Source organism: Syngnathus floridae, chromosome 7 (genome assembly GCF_059516105.1).
Source record: "Syngnathus floridae isolate MCC-2025c chromosome 7, RoL_Sflo_1.0, whole genome shotgun sequence".
NCBI lineage: Eukaryota > Metazoa > Chordata > Actinopteri > Syngnathiformes > Syngnathidae > Syngnathus > Syngnathus floridae.
In genome coordinates, this window is record NC_142419.1 from 13391635 (window position 1) to 13407783 (window position 16149).

The window sequence follows — 16149 nt, forward strand, 5'->3', positions numbered from 1 at the left end:
CACACGTCTGAAGAAATGTAACCAATCTATCCAGACTAATAGGCATGTGTCTGTTAAATGAAACTTAGAATTCTAACGTGGCCCGCTCTTATGGGATCTGACATTTAGGGTCGGTCAATACGTGACAGCTGGCAAACAAGGAAGACTGATTCCATACAGGGAAACATGAGTTGGCCCTTGATCCAGCGAAAGCAATCAATGAGTTGCCGGGAGGTGTGCTAAGGCTTTGGACCGTGGAAGAAAGTCTTTGTGACGGCAGGCATTTAGAAAAAGAAAATCCTCGGAGAGCGCAAAGCAGCAGAAAGTGATCTTTGGAGGTCTATTAGCATCTCTCACAGATGCGATCCTTTTGTAAACATGCACGCCTGGCTGATTTGCTACGCCAATACCCATTGAGCATTCAACGGCACTAAACTATTAAGCAAATCAAGTTTTTCATCTGCAATAATAGTTTGCGGAGGCAAACTGGGAGCCTTTATTGCATGGTGCAGTGCAATTACTACATTCAAATTTAATGCGCTACGGCAAGCGAGTGGAGTTCGCAAGGGTACACTTTGGAAAGGTTAGCCCTGATTTGGCTTGTGCTTCTCAACAGGTGTGTACTATAGCTGAGATGCCAATTGCTGCATCAGCTGCATGCATGGATAGCGTGACATCACACCGGTGCGGCGCGATATAACAATTAAATTCCAGCAAAGTAAGAGTCAGGAGTTCTGGTAGATTGCTCTGGAATTGGAAGACAAAAGTATTGAAACGCAAATAACTGAGCCTCTCTGTTGCTTGCAGACTTTCAAGCAATACAGTTCTTCAAAAAGGTGGCTTTTTATCGCCACTCCCACTTGAAGTTCACTGTAAGAGCTACGCATTGTGTCTGACAAAAGTTTATTTAGCTAATGCTAACAAAGAACGCTAAATAACATAGGCGGGCTAACACATAGTATTGGTGTGATGCATTTGAACACAAGTGATGGACTAACACACGTAAACGTCAATATAAAAATACTCACAGGCATATATTCTTTATCCTCTGCAAAGAACAATGAAAATTACTAAAGCCTAAAGCTCCTTAAATGTACCCTAAACCCAGAAGTTTGTATTATATGTTCAAGGGGGCCAAGAGGTGTATACGAGAAAGAGCAGTACGACATTTGATTATTAAAACACGTCCAGTTTTGAAGAAAATGGACTGTATGTTTTCTTAAGAATAACAAGAGTAAATTGAATATCTTAAGGGGAGGCGCTCACATTTCAAACTGAATCGGGGTGGGTGGGCGGGATCGTATTCATTGAAGTTGAGCCGCCTCTTAATGGTAAAAAAAAAAGGCAAAGGCGCTGCCCCACGTTTGTACTAAGGCGCTGGAGATGCGTAGAACATGCTTTTAGTTGAAGTTTCAGTAAAGTGTCAGTCAAGGGTAAGACACTCATTATACTTTTGAGAAATCGACTGGCTGGTCTTATGTCTCCTTGTCCATCAGGCCGTGTACTAAACGCAGATCGAATGAACTACTTGAAGTCGACTGTACCTTGTATTTAATGGCGAAGTGCTTAAAGGCGTCGGAGGTAAAAGCCGTTACGTGAAATGGTGAATAGTTGAGTTGACTTGATCTTTGACCAAAAGAACTTTGAACACGTTAGTGTCATGACTTCCATTTGGACTTTTTTTAGTTCATGTTTTATTCACAAGTACTGACAGGTAACTGTTGTGCACTTTTATTACCTTTGTGCACAAAGTGACTTTCACGTCAAGTATCAAGAATCCAAAATGGATTAACGGTGATGCAAAAATATTTAGGAAAAATAATTGGCCATCAAAGTTGTGCTTATTTGTCTGAAGAGTCAAGAAATTCACAAGGGTCTTATTCAGGCTGGGTTCTAGAAAACTACTTAAATAAAAATATTATAAAAATTAAACAATAATAAATAAATAATGAATTCACTTATTCAGGCTGGTTTATAGAAAACTGCTTATATACAAATAATAATAAAAATGAAAAAAAAAATACAAAACTAAATGGTGTGTTTATTTATTTTCCTCTAAATAAAACAACTTTAGCCTGGAAAAAAAAAAGTTTTGAAAGGCAACGTTTAAATGAACATCCTTTGCAGAACCAGGCAAACATGAATACCAATATTTTTAATCAAATCCATTCAGTGGAGATATATTGAAAGAAATCTCAAGTATCAACCACTCACATAAGCAATGATACAGACCTCACAGCTGACGCACAAAGCCAACTGCCCTCTCCGATTACCTCCATTCGTCCACTGTACAACATTCAAGCTTTCTGCATCTTGTCCTTTCTTAACACAAGAGCGGAATTAATTAAGGGGTTACATCAAAAAGGAATCCTTTGAAAATTTCTTTCGGCATGACGTGCATGCGAGGTCAAGGTTTTCCAATGACGTGCAATTCAAATGGGTTTCTTTATCATACAAAGGTCGCCTTCATTACTGTACACTGTAATATAATATGGACATAGTGACAGATCCTTTTTTTTTTTAAATCAAGTCCATCCTCAAACAGTCCTGCAGGAAGCGCTTGTAACCTTACATAATTAGAAAACCTTGTTCTCAGAAGACAAGGTGGCAAGAAATTGACTTCCTGTCGTCACATGATGTAATATAGCCCCCACGTAACACAATGTGTGCAAATGGGTTGACGTGTGAAGTCATGTTAATGCGAGGCTGAACGCTAAAAGATAGACTGGACTGCCATTTAAATGCTTGGGAGGACGGGACCAGAATCAATCCATCACAGTCCAGACATGTTGGAATGTGACTAAATAAATCTTTACATGAAGGAAGGCCATTTGACTTCATTTCCTTAACCGAATGAAGGAAAAATTTGGATGGTTAAAATTTTAATAAGATGGGAGAGTCGTTCTGACCTTTTTTCCATGCTCCTGTCAATTTTGAATTTTCAAGCTGAAGAGGGGGGAAAGAAAAAATGCAGAAGTTTGTAGAATGACTCCACACTCGGGTTACTGTGACAATGTCAGCGTGATTACAGGACATCCGCAAAGCGTAAAATGCAGCAGTGTTGCATCTGTCAGACGAGCACTCAGATTGATGAAATAGGCTCACCCGGGTCACGTAGGGAGTGGCAGGTGTCAAATAAGATAAATTGCGATCCATAACAAAAAAGAAACCAAGCAAAGTGTTACAAAAGACTCTTGGGTACAAAAAGCCACATGTGACACAACAGTAATGTGTTGAGTGTGATTTGGTTGGTGACAGCTAGTAAGGGTGTTGACGCTAATAAACACGGTAGTGCCCCACGAAAAATATTTTTTTTTAGAGGTAGCGAGTCTGGCAGGCTTTTTTCAAAACAAGTCCGGTCACGCAGACGTGAGCTGCACCAGTCCACCCACTCCACTGCTTCTGTGAGTGAACTGGCGACACTCAAGCAATACAAAATTAGATAGCATCAGAAGGTCCCACACCGCCACGTTGGACCGTCCGCCCAGCCGACTCTCATCTTTGATTTCATTCTCTGATGCGATGACAGCAGAGAGACTCAATGCCAATCTCATAGAAGCTGGCTATCCAGGAAAGAAATTAATCAGCGAAAAAAAAACCTAAATTAAATCAGTGGAGCCAAGAACAACACTCCACATCCTGATGTCCTTATAGCTACTAATCTCCTTCCATGCTTTGTAGCTGCTGGCAGGATTTCTGACATCAAGAAGGCTTTCATTTGACAGTGGTGCAAGCGTGAGTGAGCAATGGTTGTCATGAGAAGACGGACAAGGGAGTGCGGTTGACTGAACGCCTCGGCACATGGGAGCGGGCAGAAATAAAATGCAGAGAATCCTTGTGACAGGAGGTCGGGATAGACGTAGTCAGATGTAGCCTTCTAGTTTTCATTTACGACCCGAGAAGATGAGTGGAGGAAGCAGAGTGTAGAGGACATCAGAAGCATGAGTGCACCATTGTGACTGCTGAGGGTTATGACTTTTCAATTAGTTTCAGAACATAACGTGCGGGCACTGTAACCTGTCTGCTGAAAATGATCTCGATATGGAATAGAAATTGTACAAAAATGTCATTAATAAAAGGGGAACGACTTTGAAAAGAAATGTGTTGAGTTACATTTTATGCTAATTAAAAGTAAAATTGGTATGCTGATTTGAAAAGTGCACTCAGTTTATTTCTTTTTAAGTCAATTTTTTTTTTATTTATCCGTAGCAAGAAAAATTTTGTTACCCTGTGTTTTTGTATACATCCCATTCTGACCAATTTATTGATTTACTGATAGAAATAGTAGCTCATTGGGAGCGAGAAATATTTTTGAGTGGGAGTAGGAAAATGTGAATCTGAGAAACTGGAGGAGAAAAAAAAAAAAAAAAAAAAATCAACATCTTGGTGGCAATTTCCAACCAAAATATAGTGTGATGTAGCGTGCCCTCTAACAGGGACATCTTTTAAACAGTCAAGGTTGTTAGACACATTTATTCATTCCGATTCCAGTTATATGCAGCGTTGGTCACCTTATATTTACACTTTCAATCCTCGTTGCATTTGGGAGCAGCAGTAGGAAATAACGATATTTATATTTTCCATCAAAAAAAAAAAAAAGTGAAATCATGTCGTACATGCTCTGGCACATAAATATAAAAAAGCTCTAAAGATACACAATAACCTTTCACAAAGTTTCACGTTAATCAGCTATGTTTTTTTTTTTTGGGTGTGTATCCAACCAACAAACAGCTGTCACACTTTGGGACTTGGCAGAAGTAAAAAAAAAAATGTCATCAATGTAGTGGATTCTTCCGATCAGCTCAAAAAAGGTAAGCGTATAACCCGGTCTTAAATTGATTGAAGCCAGCATGGCCAGTCTAGCTTTAAGGACCTTGCAGCAGTGAGAGGAAAGCCATTGGAGGTAAAGCACTTTCATCTATTCACTGATTCATTCATGAAAAGATCAACCCTTCTGGATCATAACATGATGACAGCAGTGGAAATCCGCATTGTGCCGTGTCTTGTAAAGTTACTGTCAAAACTGGGCCTGGCAATGACATCATCTTTGAAAGGCTGTGGGCTCTCCGAAGGAGAAAAGACGGATACTTGAGGAGACAGTACACCGGGACCATGTTCTACCACTTTTGTAGGTCAAAAAACATGTTGATGGATAAATCTTTACAAGCAGCAATGTTTTCAATGTGCGAGGGAATACTGTGACTGTCAAGCTCAGAAAGTAACAGGGTGGTAGAAGTGAGAAATTCAGATTGTTTAGGTGCTGCTGTTTTGGTTAGCAACAACATTCGGGAATTCATGTCTGTGTATGACTAAAAAGCATCAACTGTTGGATGTTGCTACCTGAGTTGGAAAAGGAAATTTATTTGTTCACGTGTTTGACAAACACAGGCTCCAACTATCATCCGTGGCTAAAAGCATATAATGCATTCAAATTTGCCTTTCAATTTACAGTACTTCAAACCGTCACCTCTTTAGTCTTTCAGAATAAATTCAAGTGTGAGTACTGGGAAAATGAAAAAAAGTAAAATTCAATGAGCTGTTGAACACACGCTATTAATTCTCCTTCTGCCTTAGACTCCAAATGAGTGAAATTTAATAAATGCTGCGCACAAGTACTGAGTGTATGACCAATAAAGCGGACAAACCAGATTATAATGAAAATAAATGAATATGTTTAGGCAAACCCGTTGAAATCAACAGATGGTGTTTGACACCCAGTGAAAATATGAAGGCTGCGTCACATGGATAATCTCAGCAAGGACAACAGAGACGAGGTATAGACGGATGATGGTTATTATGAAGCAAATAGCAATGATGTGGCAGCTGTAGTTTGAATTTAGAACCCGAGGGATGAAAGGCTGGCAGGTTGGCAGGCAAAATAAAAAAAAGAAGAAAAAGAAAACAAGCCTTAGGGAATTTCCACTCTTACTGGGTGTCATTAACTGTCAGTCGGCCTATCTTCCTGCACAGACCTGGGCTACCAGATAGAGGCATGTAATTGTCTGCAAGGTCAAGGGAAAGCAGCAGATAGTTTGAGGAAAGGTTAAGAGGGGAAAATAAGGCAAGAAAGGAGCTATATTTTAGAAATCAGGTTGGGATGACTAAAGAAAGCAGATGTTTACAAACCTCATAGAAAAACGATTGAGGCGGTGCAGTGAAGGCCCAGAACCAAGTCATGACTGCAAACTCGGAGCTTCTTTTTAACACACAGGAAGGCCGAGAACTGAGATTGGGAGTAGACTCGCTCAGTTCTGAGGCAGATGTGCTAACTACCACAGTTTATTTTCTCTGACTTGTGAAAGCAAAAGTTCCTGTCATATGCACGGGTGAATAATAAGAAATATAATTTCCTCATCTGAGGAGAACACGTCATGTTGATTACTAGTCTACTGCACACAGTTGTGATTAAGGATGGAGGAACAAGTATCTCGGAGTCTCGCTAGTAACAACAAAGAAACCTCATGGCAGAAGAAGGCCTAATGGTAGAATTCAGCATCTTGAAACATCATAATTTGGACAAAGTGGCCCTGACGGAGCAGCACTTATCCACTTGAAGAAAAAAAAATATACTCAAAGTGAACTGAGCGGAAAATCAGCAGCCCTCGAGAATGTAAGTCCTTTTGAAAAGATGTGAAAGCTCAAGGATGATATCAGGGAGATACAGAATGAAATCACTAAGAGAGACGGTTATGAGGAAGAATGACAAGTCATGTGTGAAAGTTGAAGAGTTGTCTCCAAGAGGTGCCGTTATACTTGCAGTAGTGCTCAAGAAATCTATCGAAATGCCAATATTTGCCTGCATCTGACTTCATCTCGTTTCAGCCAAGAAATGAGTTTTAACATCAAAAACAGGTTATAGACAGGGGCGCACATAAGGGGTGCGCTGGTGCGCCCACTGGAAAATAAAAATCCAATTCAAGTCAATCGTGCCACAATGGAATGCTCCAAAAGTGTTTATGCCATTCTTCAACTTTTCCAGTCTATTGTTGGCCAGCATTTTTTTAATATATTGCAAGCATCAACTTCAAAATGAGAGATTTTTTTTCGCAAAGCAATAATGTTTGAACATCACATATCTCTTTGTAGTCTGTTCAATTGAATATAGGTTTTGTAGAAACAAAAAGCCCAAAATGCTTTTGCAATTACAGTTGTAAAAGAACTTCAAGGTGGGCTATGCTACTTTAATAGTGATAAGGGTGAGTAATGTGTAAACAGCACAGGCCTGGACATAAGCAGTGGCAAATAGTCCACAGGGCTCCCTGACAGGATTGCACTCTATAATCTGCGTTAAATTGATGGAAGAAATATAAATAGGACACCCATTGACTCATTCTGCACACAAGTACTCAACGCAGACCAGTGCAGAGCTAATAACAGCTGGCTGCCCGGGGAAAATAGCCGTCTTCTCTACACATGGTTAAAAGACTACCAGAGAGGCAACCCTAAATGTGTGCTTAATTACATCTGTGCTTATCTTATCAATGTTGTCCACAATGTCCGCAATTAAATACACTCACATCCCTGAACGCTCTCCACGATTATCCTGTGCCGATCTGGGCTTCTAAGAGCATTTGTAATGCAGTTGCCCAACACTCAGGTACTAAGATCGAGAGTGCTGGTTGAAAGCCTTGATTAATGTGAACCCTGCATCAGAAAGGGAATTCAGCATGAAATTTTAACTTTAGAAATCCTGGGTGGACAAAAGTGCCCTTTGGTGCTTCATTTAATTCAACTTAGACTAGGAATTCACAAACTGCAGTGATGCGTTGCAGGGAAGATGGATAGGTCGCTGCAAGGTAGTAAGCCTGCAAGCTAGCTTGATAGATAGCTAGCTAGAGAGATAAATAGAGATAGATAAATTGATTTTACTCACGGACTACAATTGGTTGGCCCTGACCTTACATCAGAGCACCTGTTCTCAAGCCCTTCAGGCTGTCTGCCTCTAGGGCCTTTTCTCTCAATGAGGTACACTCGGCCATCAGACCCCGAGGCATTTTGTTCGGTCGCCATCATATGAAAAGCCTGCCTATAAGGGTCTGTCAAACCAAGATGTTCAAACCTTACAGGGTACATTGTTTCCCAACACACATATCAAAATAAACAGTTTGATATTGAAACATGACCAAACGTGAACTGTGAACCCGCATGCCACTGAATTGCCACACTTAAATGATGAGTGAAAAAAGCTTGATTTAAATCTATCAAAGGTTAAATATAAAAAATGTGTTCCCTATTCAACATTTAAGACAAGACATTGTCAAAAATAACCAGAACATATTCCATATCAGACATACCAGAATGTGTAGAACAAGAAAATCTGATCAGCGCAAGTGATATTGTTAAGCGATTTTTGAATGTGGTCCAATCAAATTTTTATTTAGTCATATAGGAATCTCCAGTATGATCTCAAACACAAAATATAAACATCAAACGAAGAAAAACGTGCACAAATGAATGCAATGGAGGACACAGAAAACAGGATGATGAATTCATCTAATCTGCCAAAAGCAAAACAATAAGATAAAGGGTCATAGTCGTCTCCATTAAACGGCTTTTTTCTTTAAGTGTGAATACAATGTAATATAACCTATTACAGAGATTAAAATGAAAAATGATTAAGGGATAAGAATACACCGCTTAAAGGCGTAGTTACTGCATATTTTAGCCCCCCTTCGTGTCCCTTTGAAGGGCTTGATAAATTACCCAAAACTACACTGCAATAACTTAAAAGGAACAAAAGCAGCAGGCAATGCGAATAGCACAGCGCATATTCAACACAGTCAGAAGTGAGTGGGAACAAAAAGCTCATGTATGTGCTGGCGGGTTAGCAAAGATGCTGCTGAAGGCAAGTATGATGCCTGCTGATGACTGTGCTAACCAAATGTAATATTAAAAAAAAAAAAAAATTGCAACAACTCATGACTCAAAATTTTGAGTGGGCGCCATAATCGCAGTAGTGCAATGGGTTAGAGATGTTGGTACAGAGGGTCCATATTTGAGGTGCTCCTCATATGAGGACATGAGTGTGTTTCTGTGGTGATGTTACTAAAAATAGAAAATAAAAAGACTGGATAGGAAAAACATTTTTCATCAGGGTGGATCAATTAAATCAACTTGGCCATTAGGAGGAGCAGTACAATGTCGTCATGCAGACCAACAAAGAAGAGTTTCACAACTACTTTTTGCACAGGCTGGTACCTATAGAAATACATGGATTTTACTACGTTTGAATATGATAGATTTAAAATATGGTAGAGATTAAAAAAAAAAAGAAGCGAAAGAGAAATAGACTGTGACAAATCCACACCAAAAACTCTAGAACATAAAAATATGATGTTTGGGTGGAAAGTTGGGGGCCAATTTAATCTTGTAGAGAGCGCTACACAATTTCACAGCATCACCAAACTGACGTCAAATCAAGACAAAAGGTTACAACGACAATACAGTTAGTTGGCAATGTCCAAATTTTAGCCATTAAAGATCTTTTCAACTGTGACGGACATTTTTCAGCTGGTCCTGACCTGCGCATTTGAGATTTGTGATTCGTCATGTCTCTGCTTAGTATTATTTTGGTGGGTCTAATTAAAATGATTAACAAAGGAACAACAACAAGTAAAACTCTTGCTTCATTTAATTCCAGTTTGGTTAAACAGCTTTTAATTATCCCAGAACAGAAAGAACAACTTTTCCTGTTGATGGTAAAGACTACAGCCGTATGAGTGCTTGCATAATTGGCAAATAATGTTGTGTTTTACTACCCTGATCAAAACCCACTCAACAAAAGCAGTTCCCGCAGATAGGTGATAAAAAGCTAACGACACTCTATGGGATGTAAAGCAGAGTACAGTATAACACTGACTTTCATCCTACTTTTCCATTGAGATCAATTATACTTGGAGTACGTCAAATGTCGGAGCCATAAAAACCTTTATGAAGAAAATAGTAGGCTGATACACGCATATCCATCCATCCATCCATCCATCCATCCATCCATCCATCCATCCATCCATCCATCCATCCATCCATCCACAAAATTTTTACATGTACATATATATAGTACATTTATATAGATATACATACCTAGACGCCTAAATCTAAAATCTGATTAAAGATGAACTTAATTTGACCTTTACTAACTGTTGAATGTTTCACTAATTTTTCATCTTAATAAAACGTTTAACGGCAAAATTCAGAACAGGGGTTTGAGCCATGAAAATATTCTGGGACAATCACTTCTATGCCTAGCACATACAACCATTCTCTCTAGCTAGCATGGGAATCTAATGTGGCAGGTATCGCCTTTTTATTGTTCACAAAGTGCTCCTTAACAGGAAAATGCACAAGAAAGTTAATAGAAAATGCGACTCAAAGTCGTTGTCTTATGATTTAATCAAAACACCAAGTTAAACCAAATTTACTACCACGTTTTTGCTTTTCACCTTGTTGGTTAATGAAATCCAATGTTTGCTTGTATTATTTAAGGCATATTACGCCCAAAATTATGATGGAACTTAATAGTGTCCGACCTTCTCTATTACTGTATTTCTTTCATTTTATTCGTAATTTCATGAAACAGCCACAACAGCAGTGCACACGTGCGACATGATTAAAAAGTAAAGAATGCAAACATGATTATAAAAAGTGTTTCCTTGGCATGAATAACCACTAATCAAATCTTCCCCTCTAATTCCCCTTAAAAGCAGTGCTGTCCACGCCACGTGGAGCGTAATGGATGAGGGAAGGGGAAGCGACCCAGCACAACAGCTTGAGGAGGCTAGCAGGAAATTGATGTCCTTGTCTTTGAAGATTCAACGGCGGAAAGTGCAAATGTGCACTGAATAAGAATAAATTAAAAAACATCCCTATTTCTGCCTTGATAAAAAAATACGGCTCAGTCATGAATGTTTGTAAGGGGCTTCATGGTTTTTATGTTTTGTAAGCCGTCAAAAATATTTAAAAAAAAAAAAAGGCAAAAAAACAAAAAGCTACAATAATAGAAAATAATGTCAAAATGAGCTGGAGCATAATTATAATTACCTTAGTAGTGGTGAGGATATTTGTCAAAATGTTTATTTGTATTGAGGATTTTTCAAAATGAGGTGGCTTAAAATTAAATGTTCCTAAATAAGTAATATTCTATCCTAAATAATAAAATTAATAATAATAATTCATAGTTTTTTTATTTAATCAATAATTAAAATGAATAATAATTGCTTTATGTAAAAAATATAGCATCAGTTTATCATAAGACATTTCGGTCTTGTGTTAGCCTAATGCTATGTCTGCCCTTGCCTGAAACCACATGCAACTCACAAAAGATTAATGAGGACAACCATGAAAGAAAACAGATGCATGGATTAATAAACAATGCGGTAGAGTTGTAATAAAAAAAAAAAAAAAAAATCATCATTACGTCATTATCCATTTAACGTTCCTCCTCACCGCTCTCTTGCTCGGAATACGAGGTGCGACTGATTGAGTCATGCCGTGCGGAGGGAATTGAAATGCATTTGATTGGTCTCCGCTTTTCCTCTGTGTAGATTTACTACCGTAATCATATTACATAACTGTTGCACTGGGTAACTTCCCATTGTTTGTCAAAATAATGGAAGAGAACACTGGGGTCCATATGGGGAAGCTGTTGTGTCAGGAATATCTGCAGCACCATGAGGTAGATGAGAAAACATCAATATTGGTGATGCTTTAAGATTGCGCAAGACCCTTGTGGTTACACAGTAAACATTCACGTTTTAATTACCATATTAATTATTTAACCAATAGTGTTTTCAAGAAAGAAGGTAAGGAAAAAGTGCAAAACTTTACGGCACGCAAAGGACTTGCGGTGCTAATGAACAAATATGAATTACAATTTATTTTTAACAAACCACTTGAGGAAGCATTCACTCGCCAAGGTTCATTTTGTCTCGTGTGTTTTGTGTATTTGTAATACAAATGCGTGGTTGTTGACTGTGACGTTATCAGATTTCCTGAATAATTTATTTGGTCACTTCAGCAGCCAAGTAGTGTGCATAATTGCAGAACATCGCTCGGCTCTTTCATTGCAGCCAATAAGAAATGAATTTTGCTCTCTCCTTAAGGGTCTTTTACTTTGCTACACTTATTAAAACCTGAGATTTATTTATTATAGGATGAATGGTACCTTTGGGTGCCGTTTTGGACAGAACACACTTTTGTGTTCAAGAACACTTTTTGTAATAGTTATTAATTGGAAAATTAAAGTGGAACGACACCCAAGAGGTGAAAACTTCTGCCATATTTTCCTAACTATAAGCTGCTACTTTTTTGGGCGTGGTGTCACCAAGTCTTAGTTCCCGACACACAGCATCACAGACGATAAAAATACAATAAGCCTGAGGGTTTATCTCCATTGTGGTCCGCAGTACATAAAACGACCGTAAACAGAGACAGAAAGCATAAAGTATTTATTTTATGTTTTAATATCCAACAGAATTACTATGCTGTGTTTCATTGATGGCCATGATGGTGCTACTTCAACAAAAAAAAATTTGGGGGGTGGGACTTTTTTGAATAGAAAATTTTTATTTCAAGCATAAAAGAAGAGAAAAGAAGAAAAACTAATTATAAATAAAATAGCAATTCAGCTCGAAAAGCAGCGAGAAGATATGCTTATTTAAAAAAAAATAATTATCAAAAAATTAAAAATATATATTCTCTCTTAGAAGCAGTTATAAGCATCGTTAGCTCCAAATTAAATGAACGTGTAAAGGCAAAAAGAGCTTGTGGCAAGGACGCAACGATTCATCTGTTTTAGACTTCAATGAGCCACGACAAGTGTTGATGTGGTTTCAATTGAGAAATTGACTTTTTGCTGCCAGTGCTGCTGCTGACTTGTGAGTGTTGGCAAAACATTATCAGTCATATCAGTAGTAGAGTCCACCACTTCCTCCAGATTTCAATTTCAATAACCCTCGCTGCATGTGTTCGTACCTTCGGGCCCATATGGAGTTTGTATACTGCATAAAACATGCATCATGCATCTCCTGACAACCCTGGTAACCTGCCCTGAGAATGTTTTTTTTTTTTTTTTTTAAACAAACACTTGTAATGATTCAAATACACCGCAGCGGTCTGTCAGGGGGGTATAATGGAAAAAGTAAAATAATAAAGTTAGAAACTTGGACAAGAGTGACCCACTGACATTATGTATACAATATTTGCTGTTCACTATAAAAACTGTGTAGGAGATTTTTGTTTTCAGGATTTCTTTCTGCTGGCTGATTCATGGGATGGGGCGGTGTGCAAGGCGAGGGTATTAGCTTCACAAGTGCTCACTCTACTGGGAATCAGGCTTTACCTTCATATGCACATCTATCGCAAGACAAACCCGCAACCACCCAGAGAGCTCCAGCCTTGGGAACTTGCATAAACATAGCACAGGCACGGCGTTTGCAGAAAACGGAGCAAATTGAATACAGGCCAGCAAAAATCCTAGAACATGTGCTCCCAAATGTACAGAGAAAAGAAAAGAAAAGTAAAGAGGAAAGAAAGGGATTTGCCTGATCTTTTGTCTGACGAGCATGCATTGGGTGCTTAAGGGCGCTCTGCGACTGCTTCTTAAGAAATAATATTGCCACAAAGCTGGTCGTTTGTTTAGCTCGCTTTAAGTTTGAGCTATTGTGGTGGGTTTATTTGTCGAGCAAGGTGAACGAGTCCATTCAAAGTGAATTTGAGTCCTTGTCTTATTGTACGACAGTGAGGTTTGCGCCTTCTATTTAGGGTCTTTTGTGGATGAGGTTTAAAAATAAATCCAGGCATTGAATCTAGTTTCAATAATAATTATTCGCCCTCGGGAAGTTGGATGTGCATGGTTGTCAAACTCATGGCCTGGGGGCCAGATACGGCCCACCATATCATTTTATGTGGCCCACAAAGGCAAATTGTGCATTGGCTTCATGTGTCAATACTAAAACTACAAATTGTCTCCACTTGAAGAATGTTTTAAAAAATGCAAGCAATTTTTATTTGCATTCATCTTTTTTGAAATATTTGTTTTAACTAGTCTCTGATTTCAAAACTAGTTATTGATCAGTTTATTGTGTAGTTTATACTATATATAAGGCGTTGACAGTCGTCCAAAGGAAACTGACTACAATGCGGCCCCCGACAAAAATTAGTTTGACACCCCTGCTCAATACGTACTAGGGCCCGACCAACACAGAATTATTTTTAGTTCAATGCCATTGTCAATATGTGACAAAATTCAGATTAATCGGATTAATATACAGTGAATACAATCAATTTGGGGCACAAGCTAACCTGTATGTGTAGCTTGTTAAGGATGCCCCGACTTCACCGAGGTCTCTCTGAAGTGGGAGGAGATCACAGGACAGGACACGCTTAAGGATTTACATCCCTAAGCTGTCCCCTGAGTTCTCCGGATCGGTAAGAGAGCTGAAGTATGCTGCCAGGGAATATGATGGGTGCTCTGACCCATTTTGTTAGTGTGACAACAAGCCTCTCAAGAAGTCGAGGCAGAGAAAGATTGCGAATAAATGGGCGAGTGAAGCTAACAAATACAGACAGCGTGGCCCTCGATGTTTCCCTGAAGACTTAATCATGAAAAATGTTTTTCCAACAAATGTCAGTGGCGGTGAAAATAGTCGGTTCTCAAACATTCCCTGGCTGCCCCTTTGCATAACTCATTTGTTGTTCACAGTGAGATGTGAAATGAATGGGTTTATTTCGCAATGACAGAATAGAATTACAGGATAGACAGTACAGACAATCAACAGGTTTTTATGCTTACAATGAGAAAACTGTAGTTTGGATTTTAGAAATATATTTTGGGACACCTGTCCTGTAACTTTTCTGACAAAGCTTGTCGTGAAAAAGGGTTAGGGTTAATTTGGTTTAAATTGGTTAACGAACATGTAGTGTCAGTCTCTAAATAAAAAAAGAATTGGATCTGTGTCAAAGTTGAGTTCATTAAAAGGAGCAAAAGTAATTGAGAATTGTTTTTCTTACATTCACGATGTTATGTGCTGCTTTTTATTAGACAGCAGCTATATATAGTACACCTTAAGATATTCCTAATGTAATATTTTGATTACATAAAATGAAATGATTTCCAAAGAGAACGTCCACCACTTGTAGCTCAAATGACTGCTCTGCACTTAAAGCCGTTGAGATGAGGTCACCTTCAACGGCAATAAAGTGTCGCCGTCAGGTTAATGCATCTGAAATAAATATGCGAATAAAACACCGCTTTCAATGTTATCATTTGACACACAGCTTTTTAAATACACATTTGTTTCACGGGAGCTTATTCAATATATTATAAAGGTTAAAGTTTGAATGCATTTGGAAGCACGGGTTTCTTAAAATTGATTTTACGCGAGTAAAGCTTAGAAATGCATCTGGGTTTGGAAAGCAATATTGGATGATTAATAGTAGATGAAAAGCTTTTATAGTCATATTTGATGCTGGAAGAGGCAGAGTGCGCTGCATACTGTGTTTATGGAGATTCACTATGCTAATGGTAGCTGAATATTGATAAAGGTGCACGTCCTTCCATTTTTCTTTGTTGAAAAACAGACAACCTGCTTGGAGGAATGAATTTGCAACCAAAGGATTTATCAAAATCAACAGCTATGGCTAAAAGGAAATCTTTTTTTTCACTCATTTGGAAAATACAAGTACTATTACACCACCATATGTTACCACTAAGTACCATATGCTGGTGATTTGGAATAATGTCATTGTTTTATTCGGTAAATCATCCTTTTTACCTTTTTTTTCCCAAGACAAAATGAAATTCTTTAATTAGGTTATTTGTCTTTAATACGATTGTTATTTTGGTTCTTTGTCTTTAATCAGTTCTTAATATGATTGTTATTTATGCAGCGCGAGTCAGTGCTAAAGCTGCTAGCAAGTCATCGTTCATAACGGCATGAAAAATAGTCATGTATAGTCAGCACATATTCAACTTCAATAAAGTTGCAACGCCAGCAATACTGATCTAGCATTATTGCTTTGAACAGGCGGAAGTTGGCTATGGCTACTATGCTAGCGAGTTTTAACATGACTGTTTTTCCTTAGGCCCGGTGGTTTCCTGTTCCACTGTATTTTTAATAATTGTCTTTTCTAATGACCAAGCATGAAACAATGAGCAAATTAATTTATGCTTCA

The 16149-nt window shown here is 38.4% G+C and overlaps 1 protein-coding gene across 5 annotated transcripts in view; it reads right to left on the reverse strand.

Annotated features, from left to right (window-relative positions):
* grik4 (glutamate receptor, ionotropic, kainate 4) overlaps positions 1-16149 on the reverse strand; it is a 167745-nt gene that overhangs the window by 81415 nt on the left and 70181 nt on the right. The window lies entirely within an intron of this gene.